The sequence below is a fragment of the Ictalurus punctatus genome, chromosome 3, assembly GCF_001660625.3.
Source record: "Ictalurus punctatus breed USDA103 chromosome 3, Coco_2.0, whole genome shotgun sequence".
Lineage (NCBI taxonomy): Eukaryota > Metazoa > Chordata > Actinopteri > Siluriformes > Ictaluridae > Ictalurus > Ictalurus punctatus.
This window is the reverse complement of record NC_030418.2, coordinates 26,396,127-26,419,136: the sequence shown is the minus strand read 5'-3', so window position 1 is coordinate 26,419,136 and position 23,010 is coordinate 26,396,127. Positions and strand designations below refer to the sequence as shown.

Genomic DNA, 23,010 nt, shown 5'->3' with positions numbered 1-23,010 from the left:
AGTGATATCGGCCGATACCGATAACCAATACCGATAGGTCTGCCTTTTATGCCTTCTTTTAAATCAATAATCAATTCCACAATCCAGAAGGAAATGCAAATAAAAACTCTATTCTCTCCATTTCAACAAGTTGTTTCACAGTAACTGGTCTCATGAACAGAAAACACATGACTCAAAACATTACCCCGAAACCTTGGGAGCAACTAGACTCACCACTCCTCTTCTGGGTGACACCGGATTATAAATAAAGCCCATCTATAACCGTGTACTACATGGTCAAATAGTGCAATTGTGTAACCAGGAAATTCCATTATAGTTTTCACATGAAGTCTATTTTATTGAAGTTATCAACTGTTTACCGATGGAGACTTGAGTGCAAAACTTCGGTGGCAATTGCAGTCCTAAAGCTATTATAGCAATTGCAGCAAAACTGTTCATATCAATTGCATTCGACTCCATTCTTCACATGTTCTCAGCATGGTCCAACCATATGATCTATATCTATGCTTGTTGGGTTGAACTAACATGTAATAAATATTACCATGTGATAAATATAATTTAAAAACCAAAAAAAAAAAAAAAAACCCCGCTCCGGACAGAAATACACCTCACAGGCAGCCCTGCATATTTCAGCCAGAATAATAAAAATTTACAAACTCTAATCTAGAATTCTAGTCCAAACGTGCAGGGGGCGTGAGCCGAGACTGGCACACATCACAAACATGACGCTGAAGGTGTGTTTAATTCTGCAGGAATTAAAGCTGTCGGAACTTGCCAAAACTGTGCATTCCTTCCATCTGTGGTTTGTGCCTTTCTTTAGACATGTCTGAGAGATTTGACAATTAGCAAAAGACAGATCTGATGGTGCAGGATCACCAGACGGGTTGAATAGCTGCTGGTTATAGTGACACGGAACATCAAACAGCAGTCACTCAACTAATAAGTATGAAAGTGTTACAAATAACTCATAATTCCGATTGATGTTGGAACTGAAATGACTTTATAAGGTGTTCGGGTCTTGGATCAGCACAGTGCTGGGAAAGGGGAGAAGAAGAGAAAAAAAAAAAAAGAGAAAAGAAAGTGTGATACTGGTGAACATAGCCAACAATCAAGTATCACGAACAGCTTTAGCGTGTGAAACGTGATGCTCGGCAATACACGTACAGGAGTTATTAAATATGTATTACTGAAACAGTTGTCCAATCTTTTTGCCATCTTCACTGATAAGGATATAATCTAGATAGCAAGGTATCCGATCTGAGACTGGTGAGAGTGGTGTTCTGGTTAGTGTGCACTGTGTGTTCCTTTTCTTTTCATATACAGTGTCCTCCACTAATATTGGCACCCTTGGTAAAATATGAGCAAAAGGCGGCTGCGAAAAATTGCCTTTATTGTTTAGCCTTTTCATCTTTTGTTCCAAAAATTCACAAATATACTCTGGTCTGATGGATAAACAGTTGCAAACACCACAGGTTTAATTTTACAGGGAGGGTAGATTATAGGGGCTTGTGTCAGAGTTGGTGGCAAAGAACCACATTCCAAGGATTCGTATAAATAAATAAACAAATAAATAAACAAATAAATAAATAAATAAATAAATAAAGCAAACGGTGCCAATTTTCGTTTTAAACGTTTTAAAAAATGCTTTGGTAGATTGCATGGTTTTAACTGTATTTCAAATTTCTTCAAGAGAGAGTGGTGAGTTCAGTTGCTTGGCAGTATTAGAATCAATAACAGGGTTACAAAGGTTTTGTATAAATGCATTTCAATTTAGTCTTGTCTGTAGGAAATACAGATTTATAAAGCGAAGAGTAAAACGATTTAAAAGTAGCATTAATTTCCATGGGATCTGTAGTGATAAGTGTTTATAAGGCTAGGTATCGGACGGGAATTGGCCTGTAGTGCCAGTAAACGACTTGGCTGGTTGCCATGTTCATAATATGAACCACGAGAACGTAATAAGCGCTCCGTCTATTTAGTAGAAATAAGAAATTATTCTGCTTGTAAGTCAAGATGCTGTTTAAGTAGTTCTGGAGAAGGATTCAGTGCATATCTTTGCTCGAGGTTACTGACCGCAAATGCGAGTTCATTAAGCCTAGGATTTAAGTGTCTCCCATAACAATGAATAAGAAGTGGAGTCATTTAGACTGAAGTTTTCAGATTGTCATCAAGTTGAAATGAACTCGCAAAACTCTGTGTTTGCCAAAAGAAGAGAGTTAAATCTCCAAGGTGGTGGGCTACGTTTATAAATAGAAAGTTGAATATCTAAATGTAGCGGCGCATGGTCAGAAATTACAACACCCAAATAGTCAGAAGAAACTACACAAGAATTAAGAGTACTGAATAAAACAATAAATCAATCCTCGAATAGGAATGATGCACCTGGGAGAAGAAAGAAAACTTTTTAAGAGAAGGGTCAACGAGACTGTTCTGACAAATAAAAATGGGAAAATGTTTTCGACATAGCAGATTGATTCAGATTATGAGGATTAGACCGATCCAAATTTGGGTTTAAAAACACAGTTTAAATCCCCTCCGAAAATCAACAGGTGAGTATTTAAAACGGGGAGGTTGCTCATCAACTATTAGCAAATTCCACATCAAAATTCATATTTTATATACATTTACCAACAAAACCTGTCTTTGCATTAGAGTACCAGCAACTATAATATATCTACCATTCCCATCAGCAATAACATTAGTGGACAAAAACTGTGACTTTGCCAATTAAATTAGCCTCTAAAAAACCCTCTTACCTTTGAATTTAAGTTCAAGTGGAAGACTCGACTCACCCAAGTGCAGTGTAACCTATAATGATCTTTAATACAAAGGTGAGTCTCCCATATAAGTACTATATCAAAGTTTAAACGTTTGAAATGTGTAAAAACCTTAGATCTCTAGACAGGATTACCCATACCGCCGACGTTCCAACTAATAAATCATAGAGGTGCTGGGATCCATATTACTATTAACCATTTAAATAAAGTAAACCACAGGGATACATAGGGCTGGGCGGTACAGCTAAAAAAATTGATCATATTACAATGGTGGATTTAAGAGGACTGAGTCCACTGAATCTAGGAGAAGTAATGCAACGATAATATTTTCATTGAAAATCAGAATACTGTAGAGCTGGAAGCCCGAGTGCAAAAAAAAAAAAAAAAAAAAGAAGGAGCATGCAGCTCACCCAGAGGTCAAGAATTCGACACAGTCCCCTGCTTCCTCCACTGAAACGAAGTCCTTCTGAACACCGTTATATGTAACACGGAGCTGTGCCGGGTGAAGTATTTCATAGCGAGCGCCCTCAATGCCACAAAGTTGACACGTAACCCCGTTAAACGCAGCCTGAGCCTGGGATATCTTGGCAGTGTGCTCCAGGAAGACTGAAATGGTCAAATCCTTCACTTTAATCCACTGGAGCTCTCCCACACAGCATAAAATATCACCGCAGTCACTGTGATAATGAAATTTGCACACAATAGCTCGTGGTCGTTCACCAGGCTTGGGCTTAGGTTGAAGGGTCCGGTGGGACTGGTCCAAAACCGGCTCCCGCTTCAGATCAAACGGTTCCTTCAGCGGGGCGGCTACAGCAGCAGTTGTACAGGTGTCAGGCCCCTCTGGAACTCCCACTCCCCTAATGTTATTCCGCCATGAACGAGACTCCAAGTCCTCACATTTATTCTCCAACTTGGCTACGGTAGCAGCGAGAGACTTGATAGTAGTTTTCATCTGAGCTAACTCATCCGTACAACCGGAGAGAGCATGGTCCATTTCCCCAACAGTACCTTTCAGTGTGGATATGTTAGCATCCTTAGCATCTTTATCTCCAACCAGCTGCATTTTCACGTGTTGCAGGTCGAGCTTGATAGTTGACGGAGTATCCCCGAGAGTCTAGGCCTCGGTTGTGTCTGAATAGTATAACGAGTTCAGGGTTTTTTTCCCCTCCCCAAGACATTTTAACGTAGTTCAAAGTTAAGTGTGCAAATTGGGATGTCACGAGAACTGATACTTCGGTACCAACATTCTTAAAACGTGACGGTACTTGTTTTTCTGCAGTTCTGTTGGTACCGTTTGTAACGGCAGTACCGAGGTTGCGATTCTTCCGAACCTGAAGGGGTCAGCAAATACTTGCAAGTGTTTTAGTCGGTCCAGAAGTGGTAAAGAAGAAGAACTACGAACACAGGGGGAAAACTACAAAAGATTGCTATGGCGACAAGTTCAGCTCCTCCCCGACTCGTTGAGAGGAAAAAAGGCAAGAGTCGAATATGGAAATACTTCGCATGCCATCGTACACTTCAAACAAAGGGAGGAAACACCTCGAATTTGGCGAAGTACCTGAAAGACAGGCACCCCGATCTCTTCAAAGAATTCAAGGTGAGTGAGTTTCAAGTCATATTAACAAATTGTAAAACTTCTAATCCTTATCCTGAAAGACGGACATATATTATATTTGTTTGAGGCAGCTGCATTGTGAAACCAGCTAACATTATGCTCCATGTAATGTTAGTGATAACCAGTTATATGTTCACAATGCTAATGCATTGCAGTGTTATAAACTACCTCCTAATGGACCAGCATGCATCACCATTCAGCCCGTGTCCTGTCAGCAACATGTAGCCTAATGTCACTAGGTCAAATAATTATTTTAAAGGTTTTAATAAATCGTTTCGACCTGAGACCATGTCAGTGAAATTAAACTAATGCTTGCATTCAGCGTATAAGGTGTGCGTTTAGGAGTGCACCTTAGCACCTGTAGACTCCACTGTTTTAGTCATTGTCAGACAGTGTTTGATAACTAAAATCTCTCTCTCTCCCCCTCTCCAGTATCAGCCAGAGGAGGATGTCTACCAGGAGAGTCAGGAGCAAAGTCAGCAAACATTTGCAAACAAAACACAGCCAACCTTAAGAGAAGCTTATAAAAAGGCACAGAAAATATGAGAAAAACTCCAAACGAAGCAAGGAAACTAGAAAGGGCAGTTGCTGAATGCATACGCATGGATCAAGTTAGAAAAAGCATGGATTCCAGAAAACGCTTCAGCAGGTCAACCCCAGATACCAGCTACCAAGCAGAAATTACTTCAGGTATACAGAGATCCCCAAACTATACACCGAAACCAGAGACCTCATTTCAGAACATCTCAACGAAAAACCATTTTATGCCTACATATTTATTATATATCTACTTTGTAGTTGCTTTTTTTTTTTTTTTTTTAATATTATTTGACTGTTGCCACTATTTTTTATAATGCTTAAATGTTTAAATAAAGGAATTAATGTTTAAGTATAATTTACTTATTTATTTATTTTTACACACCGTGGTATTGACTTTGGTATAGACTATCGTGTATTTTTGCTGGTATCGGTACCGACTACTAGATTTTTGGTATCGTGACATCCCTGGTGCAAACAAAAAAATGGAGCACAGCAAGTCAAAATCAAATGTACGGCTGAAAAGCGCAAGTTAATAACAATTTTAATCAAAAACAGCAGGAGCCTCCCACTTCGCGTCCTACTCCATTGGCAGCTCAGCAACACCAGTGAACTTTTTTTTTTTTTTTTTTTTTTTTTAAACAAAAGATCAAAAGGTTAACAAAGACTTTTTCACAGCCTTCTTTGTTCATATTTACCAAGGGTGCCAATATTAGTTGAGGGCACGGTCTGCACACTCATTCTTTATACCATTTCTGGTATCTGATGCTAGTAATGCTAGCGATGAGGAACTCCTTCTGAGCTTCATGTTTAAAATCAGGTCCACAAAACACTTTCTGGTGGCGAATTTCAAACCCCCTCAGATGTAATTGTGGAAATTTGTCATTCTATTTTGTGTACTACATGTAAAATAGTAACACTTCCTGATATAAATGAGGAAGAAGTTTTTGTTTTCCCATCGCGTCATTTTGATGATCTCTGAAACAAAGCAACAAGTGAAAAACATTCTAGGTAAGCCTCGCTAGCGCGACAATGTCAGGTTTATTTGTAATAATTGCCAAAAGAAGAATGCACTAAATCATTCTCATGGCTGGCCTGGGAAGCTGTTGCAAGGTTGCGATGGACTTTAACAGGAAACACGGCAAGCACATCACACACACACACACACACACACACACACGACACTGTTGCCAAACTTAACATATTCAAATACCCTGGAAGTGCTATGGACCAACCGAGAAGTGAACATCCACGAACATCCACTAATGAAGGCACAACTGACATGGTGCTGGCAAACACAGTCTCCTATGTATGGAGACTTTGGGGACACCCTGTAGTATAATTAGCTGGTTAATGCTAGCTAACAAACTAGTCACACATTACGTTCATCTTAATTTACGACAGGGTTGTTTTTGCTTTATAAAATATTAGCAAGCTACAAAACAATGGGACCGAATAAAACTGGTTTATTTTTGTCAGCGAGCTAGCAAGCTAGTTTGTGGGTGGCCGTGACTCAGGTGGTAGAGCGGGTTGTCCACTAATCGTAAGGTTGGTGGTTCGATTCCCGGCCCACTTGACTTCACATGCCGAAGTGTCCTTGGGCAAGACGCTGAACCCCAAGTTGGTCCTAATGGTAAGTTAGCACCTTGCATGGCAGCTCTGCTACCATTGGAGTGCGAGTGTGTGTGTGAATGGGTGAATGAGACACAGTGTAAAGCGCTTTGGAACTGCTAAGGTTAAAAAAGCGCTATTTAAAGGGCAGACCATTTTCCACTTAGTGTTAGATAGATAGTAGGCGAGTTGATCTTCACGACCATTGAATTACGGTTCAGGTGGGTACCAAACCGATCAATACTGACCGAGGAACCACACTGCAGGTTATCTGTATTGTAGGAAGATGCTGCTGTCTCATTGATCTGTTCAGAGCACAGTTTGCAGTCTGCTTTGCCCGATATCATCAATTGTCAAATCTGTTCAGCAACAACATACTCCATTTACGTCACATAGCATCACATGGAGCATTCTTTTTTTTTTTTTTTTAAACGAGTATCAGTAAAAGGCGTATCAGACCAAGTCAACACCAGTATTGATCCATCCTCAGTTTGGGTCCATGTACACAAACATTCTGTCAGCAGCACACTAGTTAAAAAGCCACTTAAAAGCTCACCCAGAAGGTGATCCTATCGACTTTCCATTAAAAAGAAAAAGAAGAGAGAAAGAAAAAAAAAAAAAAAAGGAAAGTACACAGTTCAATTGAATTACACAAGGACTCCATGATCAGGAACGCATCCCTAAATAATAAAGTAAGTCCTAAGAGTTCTTACAAGAGACAAAAATCTCTTTGGACCGCTCCAGGTTCCAGCTTGTCTTTGCGTTCGGCATATCTGGTGCCGCTCTAAATAATTTACTCTGATAGCTGAGAGTATTTAAAGCAGGATCGATACCATTAAAGGACAGCTGGGGGCTTCGTCAATACGCTGCACCCGTTCTCCTGGCAGGAGAGCATGCCCTGTGATACACGCGGGACAGAAAGTGAACAAACAAACAAAACCACTCTCACATCCCTCTCCACCTTCAATGCAAACTGTCCTAAAGCTGTGCCCGTGTAATAACAGGTTAGGCTCACGGTTCACGCTGCGCAGGAGGCTCCCGAGCCGAGGTGGATGTTAGATGTGAGGAGGGGAGTGAACGCTTTCGTCTGCTGCTCAGCCATCCTGTCTCCAGCATTAGGCAGAGCCGAGGGGGCCGCCTTTAAAAGGTGCAGCGGTCTGAAGAACGCAGGCAGTCATGAGAAACCTGATCTCGCCAGCCTCCCCCTCCTCCTCCACCTTCAACCACCTTCCTGATCTGTGCCACCACGCCATGGGCTCCCGAAGAAACCCGATCCTTTGTGCTGCGCAGATTGAAATACACTCCTCTAGAGCTCCAGGGCAACTCAAGCAGGCAATCGGGACATGACTGACATCCTAACAGGAGAGGCAAGCTGGGAAAAAAGTGGTGTGTGTTAAAGTTTTTGCAGGTGCTCACTGCTTGCGAAATACTTCTTTGTGCATGTTTGTTTTGATACTTCTTGATGAGGAGAATACACGTTGGCAGTGCTGTGTCTTTGCGTGCACAGGCAGAATTAGTAACAGTAAGTGACGCCAACTGTGCAGGTGGGGAAAACCAAGCAGACTCGTGTCAGCTCTGATTGGTCTGGACAACAAACAGGAAAATTCTCCACTAGAAACACAATGATCCTCATTTATCAAACTGGAGGGGGACATATATATTATTAAACACGATGCAGGAACATTTACACAAGAAGTGTGATCTACATAAAAACCAAGTTACATATCGTAGCATAAAAATAAAAATACACCTGAGCTCATGAGTGTGTATAAATTTAAGTACAAGGAGATGCACTAATGGGGTATGGTGGCTTAGTGGTTTGCTTCGCACCTCCAGAGTGGGGGTTCGGATCCTGCCTCTGTCCTGTGTGCATGGAGTTTGCATGTTCTCCCCGTGCTTCGGCGGTTTCCTCCCCGAGTCCAAAGATACGCGTTGTAGACTGATCCTCATTTCCAAACTGTCCGTAGTTGGAGAACGTGTACGTGATTGCGTCCTGCGATGGGTTGTCAGCCCGTCCAGGTGTCCCCCCGGCTTGTGCCCGGAGTCCCCTGGAATAGGCTCCAGGCCCACCCCCCGCAACCCTATGTAAGGTAAGCGGTATAGAAAATGGATGGATGGAGACACCAATATGAACCTTGACTAATCAGCTTCAAATCCCATCACCTTTCGTAGTTACTGCGATTTTATATACAGACTATGATGTCAAGTAGGTTTGTGATTTTTCATGTAAAATGCCATCGTTCTATTGCACCCCCTAACTTTCGCCGCCCGACGACAGTACCGGCTGTGGCTTTGAGGGGAAACGAAGAGGATGTGTACGTAATGCATGTTATGTACATGTGTTCCATTACAGAGGAAACATAATACTGAGGTCGGACCTATACGTAAACGTAACAAGTTACTAGCTTTTACATAAAAATGATATCAACATGTGTTAAGCACTGCACTACTGATCTGATTCGATTCAGGTCTGATCCAATAAGAAACAGTTTAATTCAATTTAACATGCATAGATATGCTGCATGTTTGAGTCTGTAGTCTGGAAGGAACGACAATTTCAAACATCAGAATTGAACTGCAATTAATCTGTACTTCATTCGTTCTCTCCACAGCTCGGGGGACGTACAATTTCGCCCGTGTATCTGGCTTCCAGAGTAGTTACCGCGTCTGTATCCAACATCTTCTGTAACACAAGACACGTAACGGGACACGTGACACAAATAAAGTAACCGAATGCTTTGGCTATTGCTTTCGACCAGGTCCGAGTGTGGGCTAGTGAGCTCTGATGACTAAAACTGCTAAAAAATGGTACCTGTTACATCTTCGGTTAACATCACCACCCCATGTCACCTCTGTAGGTGTGTAGCAAGCCTTGTGATTCTGCCAGTGTGAAGTGCTGCAGGATTGCATGTTTTGCTTATAGTAGTGGTGGTGTTGCAACTTCCTGCTGAGCATCTGTCGAATCCTAAAGCCTCATTTAATCCAAACCGGTCACTCTCTCCATTGCTCATTTGTACACACACACACAGAAAATCAAAAAACGTCCATCAATTTTCAATATTGGTTCAAAACATATCTTTCCAATTGATACAGCCATACCGGAGACAGTTTTTTCCTTTACACTCAAAGTATTAATGTAATTTTAACATTAGAAGTATCCCAATACCGTATGAATTTAGCATGAGAAGTAAAATAATGAAGCGTCACTTCTCATCTCCCAGGATTTTCCCAACTATTAAAATGCAAAAGCGCAGCGCCTAAGTGTTTTTGCAGAGCGCTCTAAGCTGAATGAAAGTAAAAAGGCATTTAGCCGACAAAACAGAATGAATGTTAAAGCAACGGTGAGCATTCTATGTGCTGAGAAAAAAACCGAGACGTGGCTATCTGGCAACAGGAATGAACTGCCAATCAACGATCAGTGTTTGGATGTTCGTTTGTGTGATTGGTGTGTGACAGCTGATGGGACATTCCTCTGTACCGTCATCTCAGGATGGTAGTTACATCCATCGACTAGGTTGTAAGTAGAGCTGTGACAGTGAGGGAATTTTCCCACAGGTTAATCGCCATGTGACAACACCGGTAATACCGGTACCACCGGGGCCTTGTGCTGCTTGTGAACGCGGCCGTGCGCATTTCACTTTCGCTTTCAAATTAGTGGCAATTCGAGGGCGGTAATTGCTTGAGCAAGACCCTTAATCCTCTCTGCTCCAGGGGTGCTGTATCATAGCTGACGCTGCGCTCTGACCCCAACCTCCTAACATACTGGGGTATGGGAAGAAAAACATTTCACTGTGCTATAATGTATATGTGATCAATAAAGAATCATTACCATGATCATTGGATGGTGGGTTCATTATTATTCTTTATGAAAAGCAACAAAACAGTACAATGACGATCTTGCTTATATTAAACCAAATCCTCCGCCATCGTCTTGTCAGTCAGCTCACCTCACTTTTGTCATAGATGAAATCTGACTCCTGCTGAACGGCGCTGTGACTCTGACTCATTCGGCTCGTGCTGAGTTGAGCAGACGCGTTCAGTTTTTAATTGCAGTGCCCGTTCTCTAACTGAAATAAATGATTTTTATTACTATAAAAAAGCGAACCGACAGCGCCACGGTGGGGAAGTGATGTACTTGTGTGGCTGAACACCGCGTAACACCGACTATCACAGCAAGCCTAGTTGCAAGCCATCGACAAGGTAAGCCTCAACAAAGAATAAATGAAGTATAAAAGTTTTGTGTTAGGGAGTCATTCTTTTGGATAATAACAACAGCGATAGCAGATTGTGAAAAGATATAGCTAATGTAGCTTATTTTACAACTAACCTAATCGCTAACTTACATAGATATTCATGTACTGAATTAAATTACATTAGACAGCAAAGCTAGTTAGTTGATATTATATAAAAAGATACCTCGACTGAACTAAAGTTAGTATTTAACGTGGCTTGGTAGCTAAACAAAGTTCGGCTGCGTTCACACGTAATGTCTTTTTCTGCTAAAAACCGCTGGGAAAAGTGTTCGGTCATTTAAAACAAAACAACATGCTGTATTCTTTTTGTTTTAAAGTTATAAGCACAAACGGCTGGCAAGAATCCAACCAATATGTGAGAACTACTGCAGTTAGAAGAATAAACACTTGTACAGTGTGATGAACCGGTTTGCCTCCAGGACCATGTATAAAAGACAACAGCGAGAGTATGTACAGAGGTAACAGAAAACATATCATCTAGCCGACTGCAAAACCAGGAGGGTGGAATCAAACACGCTTTTCATTTCTTAAACACAAAATAATTCCACTTGGCAGTTAAGGACCATTAGCTTGCAGACATTCCAGCCACGTCTCCATTACAGAGCCCAGGAATCGCGTGCTGGAGGACTATATTCTCTCAGAGACCGTGTTGTATCATCTGCTTCAAATGCTATGCTGAACGGTAACATACCTCAGTAATTCGGTTGTTATTGAGTCAATAAAGATTCTCCACCTCACATGGCATGTATTTGGTGAATATCCAACGTGACTCAGAAACGAGGCACCAAGCGCGTCTGTCTGCACGGGACGGCTGATCGAGGAGGTGAAGGGTTACGATTTAGGTGGTGTCTCGGATTCAACATGTTCCCGTACTTTACTGTCACTTTCATGAAACGAGCTCAATAAAGCCGTCGTTTGTTCTTAATGTTCGACGCGCAACATCCCTCCTGTCCCTGCATGACCTTTCCTACAGAACAGACCTGCTTTTAGTGTTTACACAGTTCGGAGTTAACTACAAGAAATACGCATTTTTAATTATTTCACGCGTGGCAAAAGAACATGCGTGTGCTCTATCGTGATCGGCTTTTAAAATGTTTATTTCAACTCATGAATAATTGCACAGGAAGTCACTAGGGCAAAGCATTTCAATAACACACGCTAACAAAACATTTCAAAAGATCAATGCCCATTTTCAATCATTTTGGATGGAAACGGCATCTTAAAAGATTCTAAATTAAACCATTTTCTACCTCCAGAAAGAGAAGGGGATTGATTACAGTGATCAAATCGTTTGAATGAACACCATTCCTCTGTCAGAATGGATGTTCGGTCAACCGTCTCACACCGTACACAACAAAACTGTTGCTTTTCCTAGCATCGATTAGCCCGTCAATTAGCCAGGGCTTTAAAATGTAGTCAATAAGAAGATTTTTGAGAAGCCAAACAATTAGCACACTAAACTGCATTGAATTTCATTGCATTGCAAGGCAGATAACAAAATATTATAATTCAAAGACTGGACCAGAAAACAGTTCAGCTTGTTCTTGTTGTGTTTGTGGCATAGAAATCATTGCTTGTGCTGGTACTGGTTTTGAGAAATAAAACTGCAAGCTGATACGGTTGAGGTCATATGTTTATATATGAAGTCAGAATCTGCTAAATGTTAATAATTTAAAAAAAATAAATAAAAAAAAAGAGAGGGATCATAAGAATTGCGTTTTGTTATTTATTTAGTTCTGCCCTGAAGAAGCTATTTCACATAACAGATGTTTACATATTCCACATGACACAATCCTAACTGAATTTACACAAATGAACTAGTTCAAAAGTTTACACACCCTTGATTCTTAATTCTGTGTGTTGTTACCTGGATGTTTTTATGTTATATGTTTTGTGATCCATTGCTTGTCCTGAGCAGTTAAACTGCCCACTGTTCTTCAGAAAAATCCTCCAGGTCCTGCCCATTTTCGCTTTTCCAGAATCTTCTGCATATTTGACCCCTTTCCAACAGTCCCTATATGATCCTGAGATCCATCTTTTCACACTGAGGTCAACTCAGGGACTAATACACAACTATTACAAAAGATGCAAACATTCAGTGTTGCTCAAGAAGGCAACACGATACATTAAAAGCCAGGGGGTGTAAACTTTTGAACAGGATGATCGGTGTAAATTATTAACTTGTTTAAAGATCTTTTTTTCCCCCATTTAGTACTGCCCTTCAGAAGCTAAATAAGATATAAAAGTTTCACAGAAGACAATATAATAATTTACACCAATCATGCTGCTCAGAAGTTTACACCCTCTGGCTCTTAATGCATCGCGTTGCCTTCTTGCGCATCAGTGAGTGTTTGCACCTCATGTACCATCATCCATTACCAGTCAACAACTTATCAGTTCTACTGATAATTTTCACCTTTATCTTCACTCAATCAAGGAGACTTTCATGATTGGCTGGCTTTCACTGTACACGTTGCATGTGCCTGACCTATACGGCTGTATATCACTAAAAAAAAAAGCTGCAGATACCGCCGCTTTCTGCGATATCAATACCGCAGTATAAATATGAAAAATGGTATATAAATCCGTATAACAAGGGTTGAAATTGCGACCATTTTGGTTGTATATGCTCTTGAATTTTACCTGTGCAACCTCAAATAATATTTGGGGGCATCTGTGCGAGTGCAAATAGCTCTTGTGGTGCAACGGGTTTTCATTTCTCTACAAAACGTTCGTTAATTACTGCACCGTATGTGCCTGCTGTGAGCCAATACAGTGACCCGTCCACCAGTCTATCCAACGTTACATAACCAGTTAAACTTCATCTTAGCATTCTTAACTTTAATTAGATTTTAGATTGGTTAATATTAGCAGACAATCACTTCCTTTCAATGCGCTCCGTTGTCACGTGTCAGGGAGCTAACTAATACGCAAAATGTAAAGAGCTGAAGAATGAAGATGAAAAGAACACATTTCTTTTGTAAGTCGCCGAAAGTTACAGATAATGTAACTCCTGGAGTTGGTGATGGCGATCCTGTGGTGAAAGTGGTTTCCCCAAATTCAACTGAAAATACAACTTACAATGATTTCTCCAGTCTCAAGTATTCAACCCCCTGAACAGAATCCCTCACAACAGCACAAATATGCAAAACAGGTGTTGCACACCTGACACAACTAATCAAGGGCTTCATTAGTTGCACCATGTGTGCTTGAACTAGAACACATGAAATACCTGAACTGGCTAGGGGTAGAAATCGTATGAAGAACCTGAACTGGCTAGGGGTAGAAATCGTATGAAGTACCTGAACTGGCTAGGGGTAGAAATCATTTGAAGTACCTGAACTGGCTAGGGGTAGAAATCGTATAAAGTACCTGAACTGGCTAGGGGTAGAAATCATTTGAAGTACCTGAACTGGCTAGAGGCAGAAATCATATGAAGTACCTGAACTGGCTAGGGGCAGAAATCATATGAAGTACCTGAACTGGCTAGGGGCAGAAATCATATGAAGTACCTGAACTGGATAGGGGTAGAAATCGTATGAAGTACCTGAACTGGCTAGGGGTAGAAATCATATGAAGTACCTGAACTGGCTAGCGGTGGAAAACATGAAGTACCTGAACTGGCTAGAGGCAGAAATCATATGAAGTACCTGAACTGGCTAGGGGCAGAAATCATATGAAGTACCTGAACTGGCTAGCGGTGGAAAACATGAAGTACCTGAACTGGCTAGAGGCAGAAATCATATGAAGTACCTGAACTGGCTAGGGGCGGAAATCATATGAAGTACCTGAACTGGCTAGGGGCAGAAATCATATGAAGTACCTGAACTGGCTAGGGGCAGAAATCATATGAAGTACCTGAACTGGCTAGGGGCGGAAAACATATGAAGTACCTGAACTGGCTAGGGGCAGAAAACATATGAAGTACCTGAACTGGCTAGGGGTGGAAAACATATGAAGTACCTGAACTGGCTAGGGGCAGAAAACATATGAAGTACCTGAACGGGGCAGATAAAGGAAGCTATCGATGGCTGCAAGCAGATTTCTGAGAAGAACGGTTGTGGAAAAACCCTCAAGTGACTGCACAACATTTTAATCCATCCCTGATACAAGAAATGTAGTAACTACAAGTCACTCTAGCACTTCAGTCATTTTAATTCAGAATGCATGCTCATGTTAATGCATCTGCATCACTGAAGAGAAAAACATCAGGCACGAAGAATTCAGATATATCCCGCGTTTCAACATTGCATGGGGCCTCCTCTCACCTCTCCTTTCTTTTGTTCATTTTTTCCAGCGCTAACATTGTTCTCCCCCCCAAATGCAGACTTGCGAGACAAGCTGTGGAATGTACAGCTGTTTGGCACATGTATACAGCCAAGCGTCTAACTTTCGCTTTTGTAAAGGACTCAGACCTGCTGCATGGTATTAGATCCCATCTGGTTTTTGACCCTGTACCAGCTCATGCTTTAGGCATGGAATGGAAGGTGAAGGAGCAGATACACACAGCAACCTCCCCCCCTCTCCCTCTACAAATTAAAACCAGCTTCTTGACTGCAAGCGGGAAAGGCTGAACCTCAAAGCACTAATGCTGCCTATCGAAGTCCTGTGACACACACACACACTACTTCTGATCAAGAAGGAATTTGCTTTAATGCACTGAGACACCTAAATGACACCACTGTGTAGAACACCTGTGGCCAACTAATGTTTTTTTTTTTGTTTTTTTTTTAAATGTGCTAGAAGCTCAAAAATGGACAAACAGCAAATGGACAAAATGTAAAACTTCCTAATCTCGGTTCAGTCTGTGCACAGGCTAGCCGGACTCCACAGGGAAAATGTTAACTAGCTAATCATATCTTCAGCAAGAATAACTGCAGAGAAGACAAATCACATGCCCAGGTGTCTAATCAGATTTCACAACCAGGCACGCACCGGTTGCAGAGTCTGACACGACAAGCAACAACAATACACTTACGAGTTTATTTGAAGCGCTTAATATAAATCACTCATGTTTTGGACGACCTGGATCGTGCACTTTCCCCCCTCACTCTGTGATCTCTACTGTTTTTCTCGTGTGTTTTATTAATAGAAATACGTTTTTCACCGTTGTGAAGTGACATCACTGATGGGGCGGGGAGGTGGGTGGGTATACCCACAGTGACGTCACAGACCCGACTAATCCATAATGAGATTCACTGAATATTATTGTAATGATTGATTAGTTGTTGCAGCCCTAATGTGATCGTTCCTTGTGATAGGCTGGCACCCAGTCCAGGGTTTGTTCCCCGAGTCCCCTGGGATAGGCTCCAGGGCTCCCTGTGATCCTGTGTAGGATATGGATGCAGTTTAAACATAATGCGCTTCATGTAGGTGGGAGTACCACACAATGCAGTAACTAAAATACTACCATTGACCTATAAAGCACTGAATGGTCTCGTGCCACAGTACCTGAGCGAACTTTTGGTCTTCTATGACCCGCCACGCCTACTTAGATCAAAAGGTGCAGGCTATTTGTTGGTACCTCGAATAGTGCAGGCTACAGCAAGAGAAAGAGCTTTCTCTTACAAAGCCCCACATTCATGGAAAAGCCTTCCAATTAGTGTTCGGGACTCAGACGCAGTCACAGTATTTAAGTCCAGGCTGAAAACATGTGTTTACTCAAGTTTCCATGAATAGACTTTTTCGATGCAAAGTACACTGTCTTATCCATTATGGGGTAGTAAGCATACCTAACAATCTCTCCCTCTCTTTACCATCCTCTCCCTCTCTCCTTCTGTCGAGCCACCCATGATATTATGGAGATGCCAGCGATCCTGACCCTTTCTGATCTCCGGACCTGCCTGGTCCATCCTGATGCCCTACCTCTGATTGGAGCTCTCATCAACTGGAGGCTACATTCTGCTACTGAGGACGACCCCAAGCAGTGCAGCCTGGAGATTGCTGAGGATGACGCCGCTTGAAGTACCATGGAAATGGTTTTGGACCACAGTTTCACATGGACATTCTTGCTGTGATGCTGGAACTACGGTTGCTGCTATGGCCTTAGGACTGCAATTACCACATACAGTTTTGCACTCAAGTCTTCTTTAATGAACAGTGGATCAGTTCAACAAAACAGACTTCATATAAAAACCATAATGAACTTCCCTTTACTTTCACACTATCCGTTGTCACCCAGATGAGGACGGGTTCCCTTCCGAGTCTGGTTCCTCTCAAGGTTTCTTCCTCAGATCATCTTAGTGTTTTTCCTCAGCACCGTCTCCACCAACTTGTTCGTTAGGGATAAATTCACACACTTAAAATCTATATCCTGTGTTTAAATGTTTCTGTAAAGCTGCTTTAGAGAATGTCCACTGTTAAAACCGTTATACAAATAAAATAGAATTGAATAGTATGTACATCTGAATCCCACCACCTACTACATGGATTAATCAGAGTACACCACAGATAATCTTTTCAAAATCAGGAACGCGGGTATGTAACAAAACCGAAAAAAGCTGTCATATACAAATAACTCTCCGGCTAACAGAACCCAGTCACCGTGTGCTTACACAAACAGAGAAAATAAAGACTCTAGTCAGACTCGATTAATACGTTTTGTGAGAGATGCACGAAAGGACAAACATCAGCCAACAACTTGTCAGCCTTTTGTTGAAAGCGCAAATATAGATGTGCTACATTATAAACTTTGCTAGTTTATAAGTGAACAGTGATCATAGACACATTCATTTCCCTTATTCTGCATTAACGCATTTAACTAGCCAGTTCATTCAGCTCGCTGTGTGTTAGATTTCTGGGCCAACCAAAACACACAACTGGGCACAACACTACAGCTTCACTTGTCCCACACTGAACTGCCATCATATCAATTTAAATATACTGCATCACCTAATGGGTTGGGCGATATATTGGCACCGTGATAAATTATTATGCGATGCACTTTTCTGAGATATCGTTGGTATGGTGATGTCTTTTTTTTTTTTACATTTTAATTATAATCCATAAAAAAAGTAATTACATACCATTTAATTACAAATTTAATGGTTCTGATTGTTTTTAACGTAATCATCTTTGTAGGCATTAAAGAAAAGTATCGTTAAACACGGTTTAACGTTTTTTGTTTATTTTACAACTAGGGATGTCAATTTACACAAATTCCCGTGATCGATCGTCATTTAAATGAACGATCGATTAATCGTTAACCTTAACACTGCAAGACACGTCTACTGCAGCAGCATACAGCACCACAGGGTGTGAACATCCCACTCAACAAACCAGCTTCCTCACCCAAATGAAAAGGTTTCCTTACTCAAAATCATAAAAATTATTATTAGCCTTAATTAAAATAAGGTTTGTTTATGATTACAAAATGTTATGACTATAATATACGTGTGACTAACGCCGCCTCAGACGCGCACTCTGGCAACAGAGTGCATGCGAGTCTATTTATAGTGCGTGCGTCCATGTGAGCAATTCGGTTGTTTTGTTATTAGAAGAGTTTTATTTTGCATAGGATATTACAGCATATTACAAAATATTTAGAGAACATGAAAAAGCGCACGTTTACTCATGAATGTGTGTAACGTGTTATAGGCCTACACCATTTATGGCGCTTTTCCACTGCACGGTACGACTCTGCTCGCTTTATGGCACTTTTCCACTGCACGGTACGACTTGACTCACTTTTTGCAGGTTTTCCACTGTGGATAGTACCTGGTACTTTTTTTTAGTACCACCTCAGTCGAGGCTCAGAGTGAGCCGAGCCGAGACTAAACGTGAGCCACGCACTGAGGGAGTGAGGAATTCTCCTTAACAAGTGCTTCTGTATCGTGCCTGAATAAATGTGTCATTTAATACATACTTTGTATATGGTAATATTCTATTAATTGAAAATTATACATCGTTTATCTCATTACAGATAAAATTACAACAAAGGTTTGTTCTGACCGATTTCCAAACAGGCGTTTATCGAAGTCACTCGTATCGAGCACTACGTAGGTTCTAGAGCGCCGTTAGTTTACATCCTTAATTGGGTCCATGTTCAGTGCACAGGAAAGGCGTTTGGAAAACGACCCTAGCGTGTTTTTGTACAGAGCTTCGATAATAACATTATTCCTGCGTGAAGGCGAGTGGAAGATGGCACCCATGTTGAAGCGGCACTAAACTGCAGTGGAAATGCAAGCTCAGAAAAGTAAAACGGGTCGAGTCGGACCAGGCGAAAGTGGCTTCAGTTATTACGTCGGTGGTCCTGCTAGAAGTTGAGACTCACATACCTCACACGGATGATATTTCATTATCTGTATATTACACGTTCAGAAGCTAAACGTACCTGTTAGATGACGTGCTAACCTATTTCAGGAATCCGTTCTTGACAGAATGTTGTAGTCCGGCTGAATGAAATCGATCAGCTCTCGAAAACCATGTCGCCTCTCTGCGTCATCGAAGGTGAGGCATCACTGATAGGCAACATGCCATTCACAATCGTTTTACACAGTCAATCCTTCTGCCTTTTGAGCTCCAGTTTTTCCCCCGGCTAAAAGTGAGGTCATCGTTGGCTGTGTAGTTTCGTATCCTGTCACGGACGCTGCTGGATGCACCTTTTCAAATGGTATATCATGGTGCTCGTGGTTGAATTGTATTTTAAAACACAAATCACAATGTTTGCAATTAACATTATCGCCGTTTAAACTAAATTGATCCCAAACGTAACTACGGCGCACTCGCTTCATTCTTCCTGGTGTGTCTGCGGCACGTGTTCTGCGTATGAGCCGGCACGCACCTCAAAACTACACGCTCCAACCATGACCTTGTTTAATCGACCATCGAGAAGTTTCAGCAATTACATTATTAATGACAACGAACAGATCGTCGATTAATCCTCAGCATCCATGTTTACTAGGGTTTTGCAGACAGATTGCTAGCTAAATTACATCTCGTGCACCGTAGAAATGTCCTCAAGTATCACGATAGAATTCTTTGGTCATATCGCCCAGCCCTAGCGTGGTATCCAAAGGTTTGTATCGCAGCCTCTGAATGCGGTCCATTTTAAAAACATCTTTATTTCCTGGTGCCTTTATAAACAGCCATAAACCTTTTCCGTCCTCGGAAAACCTTTTATATTCTCATACATGTCTTATATCAGTAATATTCACCCGGACATTTGGGCTGTAACTGAGAGAAAGAGCTGACACAGGACTACATTCAAAACTGTGGTCATGTTTATATTTCCTTATCTTTTGGATCGTCATCCAATGTGAGACAGCCGCATTTCATTTTTAACATCTTGAACTATTATTTTTCGGTAGATCATGTGTAAAATAAATAAACAAATAAATAAATAACAATAATAAATAAATAAATAAAATAAAAAGGAGGTACGTTTTCTGCTGGGAAAAAAACAAACAAACAGAAGGCATCAAAGAAATACTAATGGTTTCCGCAACAAATACCATTACAAACCATCAGCTAACCATTAAAACCATTACTGGTATAAACTAGACATAACATGCCCATAGAAGGCAACAAATTACCAATAGAGACCCACAGGGACCAGTACAGTTTCCATTAAAATCAAGACAATTCCCGTTATAACCATTAAAACCAAGACAATTCCCATTATAACCATTAAAACCAAGACAATTCCCGTTATAACCATTAAAACCAAGACAATTCCCGTTATAACCATTAAAACCAAGACAATTCCCGTTATAACCATTAAAACCAAGACAATTCCCGTTATAACCATTAAAACCAAGACAATTCCCGTTATAACCATTAAAACCAAGACAATTCCCGCTATAACCAAGACAATTCCCATTACAACCATTACAAATTCTATGAGGGTTTCTATTGGGGGTTTTTTCCTCAAAGAAAACAAAAGGAGGATGAAAACTGTTGCACTATTTCCACAAGTATTATAAAAATATACAGTAAGATGAAATTGGTAAACAATTTAAGATAAAGTAAGTTATATGATGAAGTGAAAGGTGTGGAAGAGTATTTGTGAGATTATATACACACATATACATACTAATATATATATATATATATATATATATATATATATATATATACACATACTAATATATATATATATATATATATATATATATATATATATATATATATATATATATACACACACACACACATACATACATACATATACACACACACACACTACTTGTGTAACTACTTGTGTGTGTAAACAAGTAGTTAATATAGGAGAGAATCTAACACCTAGCTACAGGTTATTTAACGGATTTATTTACAAGGAATATAATAAAAGTATCATGAAAATAAAAACCCAGCCGTCTCTTTTCCTCAGCGTAATTAGCTAACTTAGTTGTTAGCTGGCTCTGAAAACGTTAGCTGTAACATTAGCGAACCAGTAATATTCAAATAAAACATTTAAAGCACGCCAAAAGCATAAATTTATAACCAGACTGAGAGAAGTTCATCTTAATAAGCCCGGCTAGTCAGACTGAACTAAGTTTATTTATATTAGCGTTAGCTAGCACGCCGCATAACAATAACCTTTACAAGCAAAACCACGTAGTTAGCTTAGCTACCAGAGCACTTCTCAAACCCTGCCTCGGAGAAAGTTTGCTAGATGTAGAATACATTCGAAATATACACATATCTTACGAGTACTTTAAAAAGAAGTAATAAAATGAACGCCGTCACTGAGAGAACTCGGAGGTAACTAGCTAGTTCCGGCGACAGGTAAGACGAGGGCTCGCTAAGGATAGCAAGGTAAACAGAAAAATGAAAGCAGTTTCGTCAAAAATAATTTAGCAGTCGCTACAAATACGACGAAAGATTTAAAAACCTGAGATAATTACCTTTTTGTTGTTTTTAGATTTGTCGTCGTTCCAGACTTTTAGTGGAAATGGTAGGCTCTGTATGCGCGACCTCTAAACAATCCGAGGCTCCTGGAGCGGAGTAACTTCTCAAACAGCGGCCAGTGTGGAGCGAACCGATCCCTCTGGAAAGGAACTGCAGGACATTTTATATCACGGTTTATATCACTGCTGCGAAACCGTGAATGCCGACTGAGTCAGTAGTTGCCCACGACTCGGAGAAACTCTCGATCCATCGCCGACTCACATTAAACTATTTTAACGACGCGCCGTCCATCAGAGACGAGACAAGCGAGTCTCATTTACCGTAGTGAAGTTTCAGCTCAGCAGCGCCTCGCTGCGGACAACCCGGGTATAACTTCAGAAATGCCAGTCCTCTCATTGTTGCTGACAAAACAACAAAAACTTATTATTAGTTTGTTTGTTTTTTTTAATTCAAGAGTTTTTTGTGCTTTTTTTGTTTGTTGCGGAAAACTAGAGTTGGCGAAATTGCAAGCACAGGATTCTTCTTTTAAACTACTCACAGTGAAGACACACACAGTATTGAATGGCTTTCTGTGATTAAAAAGTATACCACATAACATTTTTATTACATTTCTGCCCTCAAGAACCACTGGGCTCTAATACTGACTATAGAGAATACTGAAAATAACACTTCAACATTTCAATTCAAATTTAGCAGCAAATAAAAATGTTAAATTGATTAGTTTTGTTTAAAAAAAAAAAAGTTTTCATTTTAAAGTGCCCATTGTTTATGTAGTTTTATGGTGATCTGTACTCTTAATCTGCAATTTAACACAATAGCTATTCATCAATTTTACAGAATGCGACCAATGCATGATCATAACAAAATGCAACCAAAGCATCCGATTTACAGAATGCGAACTATGCATCATCTTCCCAAAATGCAAGCAATGCATTAACTCAGAACGGTTAACCGGAAGACGTGTAAACCAAACTTGAGTTTCTTACATCCATATGGCTGTACTCATGCTCGACGCACATGAATCGAAGAGGGCACTTTGTGATGATGTCACGTGACACGTCTTGGCCCTAATCTGTGGAAAATCTGAGGTAATTTTGAAAAAAAAAAAATTGCAGCGTTTTGTGGAGTTGGTTTGATTTTGTGTTCATTTCTACGCTCGCAAAATCGTGAAATCCTGGAGGGACTGACTTTAATCGATTTAATCATTTGTTCGTTCATGCAATCTTCAGTAAGCACTTTATCCTGGTTAGGGTCATGGTATATCCTGTTCAATGAACACTGAGTATGACACAGGAACACACCTTCAATACAGTAAGACGTGGGTCATCATGAACATACATTCACACGCTTATTCACACCCAGGGAC

At 40.6% G+C, this 23,010-nt stretch overlaps 1 protein-coding gene across 3 annotated transcripts in view; it reads right to left on the bottom strand.

The window, feature by feature from the left end:
- Positions 1-21,975, bottom strand: part of bmpr1aa (bone morphogenetic protein receptor, type IAa) — a 47,913-nt gene extending 25,938 nt beyond the window's left edge. For 2 of the 3 annotated variants that reach the window (XM_017463583.3, XM_017463585.3), the window contains exon 1: positions 21,641-21,975. The gene's annotated coding sequence lies outside the window, so the exon portion shown is untranslated. Of the gene's footprint in view, positions 1-7,555; positions 7,736-21,640 lie in introns of those variants that run through there. The other variant, XM_017463584.3, reaches the window with a different exon arrangement.
- Positions 21,976-23,010: the final 1,035 nt, after the last annotated feature.